Source organism: Rhinatrema bivittatum, chromosome 2 (assembly GCF_901001135.1).
Source record: "Rhinatrema bivittatum chromosome 2, aRhiBiv1.1, whole genome shotgun sequence".
NCBI lineage: Eukaryota > Metazoa > Chordata > Amphibia > Gymnophiona > Rhinatrematidae > Rhinatrema > Rhinatrema bivittatum.
The window spans coordinates 712,511,906-712,524,870 of record NC_042616.1 but is presented as its reverse complement, the minus strand read 5'-3'; positions in this window follow the sequence as shown (position 1 = coordinate 712,524,870).

The following is a 12,965-nucleotide window of genomic DNA, read 5'->3' as shown; positions in this document are numbered from 1 at the left end:
CAGACAGTCAAGATTCCCACGATTCTGGAATTCCTGCAGAATGGCTTACAGAAGGGGTTGTCTTTCAACTCCATCAAGGTGCAGGTGGCCGTGTTGGTCTGCTACAGAGCCAAGATGGGGGGTAGCAGGTGGGGGGCAGCAGCCTAGCCTCTCACCCTGACGTCTCCCGCTTCCTGAAAGGGGTCAAACAGATCCTACCACCCCTAAAGTGGCCGGTACCTTTATGGAATCTCAATCTAGTCCTAGACTTCCAAGCAGAAGCTTCCCATAGTCTGTCCCTCCAGCTACTATCATTGAAGACTGCATTCCTAGTGGCAGTCTGTTCGGCCCGTCGCATCTCCGAGCTTCAAGCACTGTCCTGTTGAGAACCCTTCCTCAGGTTCACACCAGGATCCATACAGCTACGCACGGTTCCCTCCTTCCTCCCAAAAGTGGTTTCTCACTTCCATCTAAACCAAACCATCTCGCTGCCATCGCCAGATGAGCATAAGGACTTGGAAGAATCTCACCACCTCCACCTTCTTAACATTGGCAGACTCTTAGTCCAATATCTGGAAAGGTCAGAATCCGTATGAAAGACGGACCACATCTTCGTCCTTCACAGCGGGAAGAAACAAGGGGAAGCAGCCTCACGGGCAACCATAGCCCGCTGGATCAAAGAAGTTATCAAGGTGGCCTATGTAGAGGCAGGCAAGCCTCCACCTCTACAAGTCAAGGCCCATTCAACTAGAGCCCAGGCAGTGTCCTGGGCGGAAACCAAGATGCTGTCACCTGCTGAGGTCTGTTGGGCGGCAACATGGTCCTCCATCCACACCTTCTCTAGGTTCTACCGCCTGAATGTGCAGGCTAGGGAGGACACAGCATTCGCAAGGGCAATACTAAGTGGGCCACGGGCAGCCTCCTACCCGGTTTGGGAGTAGCTTTTGTACATCCCATTGGTCCTGAGTTCATCTGCTACACGCTAGGAAATGGAGAAATTACTTACCTGATAATTTCGTTTTCCTTAGTGTAGACAGATGGACTCAGCATCCCGCTCACGGCTGCCGACAATCACGGAAACCTCAGGTGACAATTCCCTGAGAGCAAGACAAACACGGGTCAGCCAAGCTTCCCTCTAATTAGGACACCTATACCTACCGGGTGTCGTCATTTCTCAGTTGAAGTGCACTGGCGGTCTCCAGCTATATCCACATCAACCAGTTCAATTTAATCAAGTTAACCAAGTTATTCAAGTTAATCAAAGTTAACCAAGTTAATCAAGTTGTTCAGTCACACATATATCCACAATTGCTTTTTGAAGAGAATACTGCAGAGCAGGGCTTCCTGCAGGGGTATATGTACTAGGGCTGACGTCAGATTGAAATCTGATCCGTATGATTTGAATCCTGATTTTGCTGATTTCCAGCTCATTGCACTAACCACTAGACCACCACTAACCACTAGACCACCACAACTCTTTCCTGCTGTTTGCAGCAAATCTGCCTTGTCTAAATGTTTAATTTTTTCACCTTTTATTATATAGTTATAATGATTTCACACTGGTTTATTTCTTGTGTCTGTTGTTACTTCCTGTATTGTATAATGCTATGTAAGGCAAATAAGTGATGAATTGTAAATAGACTTATGTATGTGGTGTGATTTATTTATTTTATTTATTTTTAATTTTTATATACCGGAATTCCTGTATGCAATACAAATCAATCCGGTTTACAATTAACAAAAAGGTTGCCCTGGTCTGGGAGGTTAGACCGGGGTTTTTTACATAGAACATTGAACAATAACAATCAACCAATGAACATTTTTACAAGGAACAATGAAAGGATCAATAATAATTAACAAATAATAAAAAACCTTGTTCGTGATTTGAATAGTATGTGTGTGTTCCCCATTTTTTACAATGGACTTTAGTAGCGTATATCGACTGCAGTAAATGGTTATATAATATGTCCTCTGTTAAATGACTGTTAAATAGGCATTGCGAATAAGCAAGTACGTGTAAGAAATTAAGTGTCAAGCTATTCGTGACACCCTACAATGGTTGGATCTGAAATTCAGGAGGAGGTGCTTAGTTATACTCTGTGAATTGGAATGCTTGCCTGAAGAGCTAGGTTTTTAACCTTTTTTTGAATTTTGGTAGATTGGGTTCGAGTCGTAGGTCTGGTGGGAGCGCATTCCATTGGTGTGGTCCTGCCGTGGAGAGTGCTCTTTTTCTTAGTGTTGATTTGGCAGGAGCTGCGACTAATGATGGGGACCATGTGATAGAAATGTGAATGACTACTTTTTGTGATAAAGATAAAGCCCGTTTTTAATATCTGTTTTTAAAATGTAATTCTGAGTGTGGCTGTGTCCTGTAATGTCGTATAGTAGATGTGGGTGCTAGGAGTTTTTGATGTCAATATATGCTCTGACATCAATGCTGTAATCACAAGCTATCAGATAAATGACAGCAATGTTCAAAGGTTGGCATTTATCTAGATAACTCAAAAGTTATTTGGATAAATGCTTTTGCATTTCAATCTCTTTGTGTATTTTCATCTTCATCCAGGATTGAAAAGACCATATGCTTATGACCATGTGCTGTGTCTTTGGGTAAATGAGAGACTGATATGTGTGGAAACGTCTGTGTGCATACAGAAAGTATTTGCAGTTTGCTTGTTATTGTATGAAAAATAGAAAAATTGAATGTGATGGCAGATAATTTGTAGGTAGGTCAATTTATGTGTTTTTAGTGTAATGTGATTTTTATGTGTGTTATTAATGTTTTTAAATTCACTGAATATGTAAATATATTTATTTATTTAACATATTTATTAACTGGCTATCTACAGTTCTAAGCAGTTTACAATTTAGCATCCATATTATAGTACATAAAATAATGCTCACATAAATACAACTACACCATAAAAATCACCTAATCTTGCATTAGCATATTATTTCCCTACCTCTTCAAGATAGTACTAGCAGCATTATAAATTGATGCCTGCATTTTTCTATGCTATTTCTCATATTAAAAGAAGAAGGCTTTTACCAATTTCTGAAATTTCAGCCATCCGGTGTCTGCTTTCAGACACCCTGGTAACAGGTTTCAAGTTAGAGGACCCTACTTTTGCTGTAAATTGGGAGAATATCATCTGAGTGGCCTTATGTTTTCTGCCATCTTCTCCATCAATCTTTGGTGCCCTCTTGTGCCCTGCTTGGACACTTCCCTATTGTTAATGAACCTTGGAATGTTACATATTCACCAAGGTTCAAGAGGGAACATGTAGACTCTAAAAATGCCTTTCTATGGGATAAGCACAGAGCATCCGTAATTGAGAAGAAGTGAGCAAAAGAGAAAGAGAGCCTACCCAGTGCCACACACACAGATGAACTCCCTGTTCCAACCACTTTGATTGACTGAGAGTTAGATTACTCACTAGATGGTAGCTGTAGGTAGGCGATTCCACCAGGCTGAAGTAGATGTTACTGGCACCGAGGCAGGGAGAGCAGGCCCTCGAGGCAGGGAGAGCAGACCCTTGAGTACCTGATCCCTGTAAGGCACCTGAAATAAAGCAGAGGGCCCCCAAGGAGCGGGTACCCAGGTTAGTCAATACCCCGAAGGGCAGAGAGAGAGCTTCCAGCGGCAGCACGGAAGCGGCAGAGTAGCTAAGACCAGCCGAAACCAATCCTTTGCTAACTCAATTAGCTAGCAACAAAGTACAGGCTATATACCCGGATGGCATGACGTCACTTGAGGGGCCGCCTCCGAGGTTCGCGCCAATGCTGGAATAAAGACGTGGGTAGTGCGTGCACGCACACTCTAGTAGGCCCTTGGGAGGAACATGGAGGGAGGCAGCACCATAGCTGTTCCGGGGACGCTGGAGAGGGCGGCTTGCAGACGCGGCGGTAGCCATTTTCCCAAGGTAAGCGGGAGGAGCCGTGAACAAGGTGAGGCAAACGGGGCGAAGCCGTCTAAGACCGGACGCAACAATTTACTGTTGTGTGGTGGCCTTTAACAAACCCCACCTGGACATGCGATATTAATTTGGGCAAAATAGAGGACAAGTGATCTGCCATGACCTTAGCCAATAATTTAATATCACAATTTAAAAGCAAAATAGAGCGATAAGAGCCAGGCAGAATGGGATCATGTCCTGGCTTGGTGGCTATGTTAGCATGCCAATTAGGAAACTGAGAGTTCACCAGGGTGTCACATAATTGACCCAAGGATGGACAGACTTGATCAGACAGGATTTTATAGAATTCATTAGGCAAGCTATCCGGTCCAGGTGATTTACATAAAATGGAAGATTTAATCACCATGGCCAACTCTGAAACCTTGATTGGGACATGTAAACACTGCAAATCCTTATTGGAAACTTGAGGCAAAGCTGCCTTAGTTAAGTAAGCATGTATAGAAGGGAGGTCACAAGACGCATCTTTATATAAATTCTGATAGTATTTATAAAATATATCTCCAATATCTTTAGTGACGTGCTTCACATAACCTGCATTATCTTTTAGAGCCAAAATATGGGTCTTACCCTCCCAAGACCTTATAATACAAGCCAACAGTTTCCTCACCTTGTTCCCATAACGGAAAAGCTTATATTTGTAATTCAAGCTCTTCTGAGTTTTTTTTATGAATCAGCTTGATAAGAGTGCTTTGGGCCGCAAAAAACTGTGTGCGGGTCATGGCTATTGGCTAAAGGGTTCTGACGATATCAGTGTTTTGCTATATCCAACTGGGTCTCTAAATGCAATATCCCAATGGCAATTTTCTTTTTCTGCCTAGCTGCATATGCAATTACCTTTCCTCAAAGCACAGATTTAGCTGTTTCCCAGTAAAGAACTGGCTAACTTGGTAACCTTGATTTAAATGCGCATATTCTGTCCATTTCTCACGGATATACTCCTAAAAAAACTGTATCATAGTAAAGAAAAGTTTGGAATTTCCATCTTTGACTAGGAAACAAAGGGGAGAGACCACTGATATCTTTTTTTAAATTTATATTTTATTAATTTTCTTCATTGATTTCAATCATGAAAATAAGAAATATGTCACAATGCAAAAACAGAACAAGATATCGATTTTCCAAAACAAATAAGCTTCATTGTTAGACATATCCATAATTGGGGGATATCTAATAATAAAATATATAAATATTCATTTATATATATATATATTATCAATAGAACTCATACACATCTGAGTTCCATTAAAACCAAATATATGAAGGAGAACAGAGTTTCTATTTTTATTGATCGTCTATCTCAGAAATGTTTCTAGATGTATTGGATCATTAAATCCAAACTTTTTCCCCTGATAAGAAATAAGAACATGGAAATTTAAGGAAGAAAGTTGCTCCCAGTGCCACAACCTGAGATTTCAAAGATAAAAAATATTTCCTTCTCGCCTGAGTGGCACGAGCAACATCGGGGAAAATTTGGACTTTATGTCCACAAAAAGAAATATCTCTATTCCTAAACAATTTCCTAAATAGTACATCCTTATCTTGCTCTGCAATAAAAGATACAAATAAAGTTGCCCTATTATCTATTAAGTCAACTGACTCTTCTAGAAAAGTTGTAATACCCAAACTAGGTAATCCTTCTACATTTACATTATCATTTCTCTGGTCAGAATTTCTCACAAATTTTTTTGGGAAATAGTATATCTTTGATACTCTAGGAATATCTTCTTCTTCATAACTTAATATCTCTCAGAAATTTTTTAAGCATCTCAATAGGAGACAGCAACTGTGTTAAGGAAAAATTGATTAATCTCAAATTTTTTTATCTTAATAAATTTTCAGCGTATTCAATTTCCCTATGCATAGTTATGCTGTCTCACATAAACACATTTCCTGAATTTTGAATTAATTGTACTTTTGTATTCAAACCAATTACTTCCTTCTCACAATTATCAATCTTTTTTGCATGCTCTACTAGAGTGACTCTATCTTTATTATTTTATTTATTTATTTATGAAACTTTTAATATACCGACATTCATAGGGCATATCATGCCGGTTTACAAAAAACTGAAGCAGGTAGAAAATACAATGAACAGGGGTGGGGGAGAGGGGGAGCAGGCAAGAAAGGGGTGAGAGGGGGGTAGGGGAAGAGCAGCAAGAAAGGATAGGGCAGAAGGAAAGAGAGGAACAATCAAGTTGAGCAATATAATAAAATGAACATAACTGTAACTGGGTTCTAAGATTATAAGTTAAGGCGAGGTACTTATTTACAATAAATCAATAGCATAATTACTTGTTAGGGTTAAGGGATTGGCAAAGAAGAGTTCAGAAGGGGGGGGCGGGAGGGAGGCAGATGCAGGGGGTAGAGGTGGAAAGGGGGAAAATAGGGGGGCAGGGAGTATGGGCTGGGGGGGAGAGGGGTGGCTGGGGGGGGGGGGGGTGAAAAGGAAGAAGGACGGTGATGGAAGAGATAGGGAGTGGGCTAGGTTTGATTGGTATCTGGGTAGGCTTGCCTCAACAGCCAAGTCTTGATTCCTTTTTTGAAAGACTGTAAGGAGGGCTCAAGTCGCAGGTAATGGGGAAGTGAGTTCCAGAGGGTGGGGCCAGCTATGGTGAACGCTCTTTCTCTGGTGTTGGAGAGGTGTGCGGTTTTGAGAGGAGGGGTGTGCAGGGTGCCTGCGATGGCATTTCTGGTGGGTCGATTGGAGGTACGGAAGTGTGGCATGTCTTTAAGCCAGGCGGGATTGTTTTTATGGAGGGCGTTGTGCAGGATGGTGAGGGTTTTATATTTAATGCGGTATGGTATGGGAAGCCAGTGCAGGTCCTTTAGTATGGGAGTTATGTGTTCAGTCTTGCGGGTATTGGTGGTGATTCTTGCCATCGCATTTTGAAGGATTTGTAGAGGTTTGATAGTAGATGCAGGGAGGCCTACAGAAGGGAGTTGCAGTAATCTAGTTTGGAAAGTATAGTGGACTGCAGGACTAAACGGAAATCGTGTGCATGGAGGAGTGGTTTCAGTTTTTTAAGTATGTGGAGTTTGTGGAAGCCTCCTTTTATTAGGGACTTGATGTGTGGCTTGAAATTGAGGTGTTGATCAAGTAGGATTCCTAGGTCTCTTACATTAGATGTAGGTGAGTGGGTTATGGTGAGGGCGGGAGCAGTGGGGCGGGAGGTATGCTCTGGTTGATTAGAAATGACGAGGATTTCAGTTTTATCGGCATTGAGTGCCAGGTGGAGATTGGCCAATAGGGAGTTGATGGTGGATAAGCAGGATTCCCAGTATTGAAGGGATGCCTTGAGTGTAGTTTGAATGGGGATGATGATTTGGACATCATCAGCATACAGGAAGAAAGTCAGCCCTAGGTCGGAGAGAAGTTGGCAGAGGGGGAGAAGATAGATGTTGAAGAGTGTGGAAGAGAGGGAGGATCCTTGGGGGACGCCTTGTGTGAGTGGGATATGTGAAGAGGTACTTTTATCGATTTGTACAACGTATTCTCTGTGGTTAAGATAGGAGGAGAACCAGGATAGAGCAGTGCCAGTGACGCCTATTTCTGCCAGCCTGGAAAGTAGGATTTGATGGTTAACAGTGTCAAAGGCGGCAGAGATGTCTAGGATGGCCAGGAGGTATGATTTCCCTTGGTCCATGCCTATGAGGAGAGTGTCAGAGATGGCTAAAAGGAGATTTTCAGTATTCCGACCTTTACGGAAGCCAAATTGTGAGGGATGTAGGATATTGTGGTCCTCAAGGAAGTCAGTGAGTTGGATGTTGACGACCTTCTCAAGGATCTTGGATATGAGAGGGAGGTTGGAAATGGGTCTGTAGTTTTCTGGGGTCGAGGGATCAAGAGTGGGGTTTTTTTAGGAGGGGTTTGACTACAGCTAGTTTAAGGGGGTCTGGGACTTTGCCGGAGGTTAGCGAGCAGTTAATTATGTTTGCTATGGGTTTGGCAATAGTAGTGGGTATGGAGAGGAGGAATTTAGAGGGGATTGAGTCTGCTATGTGAGAGGCTGGTCTCCTCTTTTTTAGGATAGATTCTATCTCTAGGGTGGAGGTGAGTTCAATGGACTCGAGGAGGTGCCTGGTATTACTGGTAGGGGGAAGTGTGGGGGAGGGTGTGGAGGGGAGGCGCTGAAGGATGCTGTTGATTTTGGTCTGGAAATACCTTGCGATTTCTTCACATTTTGTGTCGGTATTTCCTTCGTGGGAGGTGGGGGTGGGGGATTTAGTAAGATCAGCAACGTAGGAGAAAAGGGCTTTGGGGTTGAATTGGTAGCAATGAATTTTGGAGGAATAGAAGTCACGTTTGGCTTGGAGGGTGGCTTGGCGGTAGTTGTGCAGGGTCTGTTTGTATATAGCTTTGTGAGTAGGAGAGGGTTGTCTGCGCCAGATGCGTTCCTTGGATCTAAGGTCCTGCTTTGCCTTCTTTAACTGGTTGGTATACCAGGGTTGTTTTTCTCTCGGTGAAAGGGGGATCTCTTTGTGTACAGTTGGGCAGAGTTCGTCAGCTATAGTGGTTGTGATGTTATTCCATGATTGTAAGGCTGTATCTGGATTGGAGAGGTCAAGGTTAATATTGTAAATATTGTGCTGTTCAATTTCTCCCCTTCCATCCCAAGTTTATTTTCCTTGTTTTTTGTAACTTTCCCTCTCCCTTTTTCTGATTCACTGTATTTAAAGTTCAAGGTTCTTATTGAAAATATTGTTTTTTACGTTACGTTATGCTTTACACTCCTTGTTATTTGTAAACCGGGTTGATGTGATGCCTATCATGAAACTCGGTATAACAAAAAACAATAAATAAATAAATAAATAAATAAGGTTCTTGGTTGCATTTTCAAGTGCAAGGGCGAGTTCCTCTGAGGGGCATGTTTTACGAAAGGATATAGTTTTGTTCTGTGATTGTGATGTGTTGGTAGTGAAGTTGGTAGAGAGGGAAGCATTGACGATGAAGTCGTCTGACCAAGGGATGGGGGTGGTGGAGGGGGTGTTGGATGCTGAGATGTGGGAGTTAACTAAGAGGAGGTCAAGGGTATGACCAGCTCTGTGTGTGGGTGTTGTGATGAGCTGTCTATAACCTAGGGCTTTAAGGGTGATCAATAGGGTTTCACATGCCGAGGTGATCGGGCTGGCGTCTACGTGGAGATTGAAGTCGCCAAGTATGATGGCTGGGCGGTCGGGCTTAAGGTTGTCGACGATAAATTCTATGAGGGGGGATGGGTCATGGTCAAGAATGCCAGGGGGGGGGGCATAGATGAGACATACCTGTAGGGTGGTGGATTTGAAAAGTCCTATCTCTAGTTTGTGGGGGGGTTGGGACGGTTGGAGTTTTAGGTTAAGATATTTTTTAGCTGCTAGGAGTAAACCACCGCCTCTTTTTTTGGGTCTTGGGATGGAGAAGATATCATAGGTTTGTTGTGGGAGTTGGTTTAGGAAAACCTGGTCTGTGTCTTTTAACCAGGTTTCCGTGATGGCACATAGGTCCAGGCTGTTGTCAGAGAGGATGTCGTAGAGGCTAGGCGCTTTTTTAAGGATAGATTGGGAGTTGAATAGTGAAATAGCTAGCGTTGCTAGGCCTAGAAGTTGTGTGAGGGGTGAGATCAAGATGGGGATTAAGGATTTCTGGTGGTTGATAGGATGGGTTTGAGAAAGGGTGGTTTTGCGTAGGGTGGGGTGGTGAATAATGGGAATTGTGGAGTGAAACATGTCGGATTGTAGGTAAAAGGGGGCAGGGAAAGAAGAAACAGTGCGGTGGGCTGCTGTAAGTCCACACAGAGGGATGAAGGTAGGAGTTAGAGACAGGGTGGAGGAGTTATGCGGTTACATGTGAAATGGCATGATGCGGTTATGTAGTTTAACTGGAGTATATGCTTGCAATAGACCTTTTCTTGTACAAATAGGAAACTGCAGGAGAGAAACATTAAGGGGGGATTGTACAGTTGGAGGGTTAAACAAGGGGGATATGCGCTCACAAGGCTTTCAGTATACAATTGATAAGAAGGAAAGAAATAGCATTGGTTATATACCTACATATCTGGATCAAGCATGTACAGTTTCTGGATCATACAACAGAGTTTTTAGCAGGTGATGAGTGGGTTGCAGAGCGGTTAGGTTAGAGGGGGGAGGGCAGGTCTAGTGGGTGGGAGGTATCTAGTGAAGGGGTGTGGAGGGCAGGGTGAGGGTAGGGAGGGGAGCGACAGGGAGGATAGAGCCACAAAGTTGTCACACAAAGGGGCACACTAAGGGGCAGGCCCCTTAGTCGCGCTCCTTCGGCGCGAGATGCCCGGCGCGAGACGCCAGGGGCTTGCCTGCTTCTTTTAAGCCTCTTTCTGTGCCGGATGTGAGGCACCAGGAGTGGGCGGTCCTTCCGCGGCGATTCGGGTCGGGTGCAGGCAGAGAGGTAGGAGGGCCGCCTGAGGAATCGCTGGGCCTCGGGCTCCGGCTCGGACCCCGATGGGTCTCCCCTGCCGGGTGCAGCGAGCTCGGGGGGCGAGGGTGGCGTCCGGTCGAGGGGCGGCCGCTAGCAACGCATGGGCAGGAGGTCAGCGCGGTCGGCGTACAGTCGCAGAAGGGCGAGATCGCGGCTTGCCTGCTTCTTTTAAGCCTCTTTCTGTGCCGGATGTGAGGCACCAGGAGTGGGCGGTCCTTCCGCTGCGATTCGGGTCGGGTGCAGGCAGAGAGGTAGGAGGGCCGCCTGAGGAATCGCTGGGCCTCGGGCTCCGGCTCGGACCCCGATGGGTCTCCCCTGCCGGGTGCAGCGAGCTCCCGGCATCATAGATATATTTTTATCAAGCTTGGAAATCATTTGCCATAGATCTAATAAAGTAATATTATCTGGGTTAACCCCTGACTTAATACTACTTTCTAAAAGAGCCGGAGGTATAGTAAAAACTTCATTTACTTGAGCAGAAACATTATCAGCCTATGGCACTATGCCTGTTTAATCAAGCTTAAGTGCCCTTGGGTAGCTCCTACCGGTTCTTTAGCCATCTCAGTTGATGGAAAACTGCTTGGCTGTGGCGGAGATGACGGTCCAGCGCCTGGACTTAGGGAGGCTAAAGAATTTCCTCCCGAACTGTCCACTAATGGTGTTTCCATCTGTCGAATAACATGCCCTTCTTCTAGGCCTACCCAAAACTACCATCCTTCCACTACAAATGCTTCAAAATGCTGCAGCACGCATACTCACCAACACCAGAAAATCGGAACATATTACTCCCATACTCAGAGATCTGCACTGGCTCCCCATTGCGCAGAGAATCATGTTCAAAACCTTATCTCTAATACACAAGACCCTACACAATGAAAACATGACATGGTTCAATAATGATCTTTACATCCACAAACACTCCAGAACCCCTAGAACACAACATGCAGCCACCCTACACACCCCCACACTTAAAACCACCACTCTTGAGTCGACTAGGAAGCGTGTGATAACCATAGCTGGACCGAGCTGCTGGAACAAAATGACACCGGAGCTACGGCAAGAAACATGCCCAATAAAATTTAAGCAAAAACTGAAAACATGGCTTTTCCTACAGGCTTATACTTAACTTTATGCTCTCCTTTCTCTCTTACTCCACAGCCTTGCCCACTAACTTACTTAAGTGTACATCCCCGTTCTCTCTCACCACACCTATCGTCTTATTGGCAACTACTCATATCTATTGTATTTCAATTGGACATAAGACTTCTATCCTATTTCTTTCTCTCAGGCCCAGCTTTTCTCTTTTCCAATTGTGTTTTATAAAACCCATTCTATTTATTTACAGACATAAGTTCAGCGACAATTTGCTATGCACCACTATTTGATTTTTCCCTTCCATTGTTTCCACTGTTACCCCTCCTCCCCACCCCCCTGGTTAAATAAGTTTATTGTAAAGCACTGTTGCATACGTTTGTTCTAATTCGCACAGCTGCAATGTTTCTGTTATCTGTGAACTGATGTGAGGTTACTAAACAAATGTCGGTATATAAAAACTGCATATAAATAAATAAAATAAATGATGGTCCATCGGGCCTGTATGATGTTGCTGGAACGGAGAGGAGGTAAAGATCTTCGCTTTTCCTCCCCATCAATCGAAAGAAAAGGAAGATAAGGCTTCGTCCACACACTAGACTACCCCATACTAAGCTGGATCAAGCCGTGTGCCACTTTGGCGCACGCGGCTTAGGCGACGTGCCGGCAGCTGCGATGCGCCGCAGCAGCGTCGAAGATAAGCATCGTAACCACGCCCCTTTGACGTCACTTGCTGGTGACGTCAAAGGGGCGTGGTATCACAAACAGGGATTTCACAGCTGGTAAGTCTCTATGGGGGATGAAAACCCTCTCTATCTCCTTCCCTCGCTCCCCCTAGACCATTGATATCTAACCACATGGACGTGTGGTCAGATATCGCTAGAGGACCAATCTCTGCTCCAACCACCTTGGAAAAAAAATCATGACTTATCAACAAGTAGTCCAACCGAGATTTACAACCATGGGCCCTTGAGACATGAGTAAAGTCCTCCTCCATAGGATGGAGGACCCTCCAAACATCTACTAGGTCCAGCCTTTGACATAGGAGAGACCACGAGCCTTATCCCCTTGAGAGGAGGGCTTCGGTGGCTGCCTATCCATAGTCGCATCAAATACATTAAAATCCCCACCCAGGAGAATCGGCAAGTGGGAATATGAAAGGAGGATATTAAGAATAGAATTTAAAAGTATCTGTGAATAGGTATTAGGAGCATAAATATTCCCCAAAAGTATCAACTTGCCATAAAGATCAATGACCAAAAAAATGTATCTGCCCTCAGAGTCAACCATGGTATTCTGTGTTGTAAAAGAAAGAGATGTATGAAATAGTATGGCCACCCCCACTTTCTGTGAGGTAGAAGAAACAGAGTAAATCTTTCCCAACCACTGCTTTTGTAGCTTGAGATGCTCAGGGTCAGAAAGTTTGGTCTCCTGTTTCATGGCACTGTCCACATGATGTCTGCGCATCGCCTGCAATATCTTATAGCGTT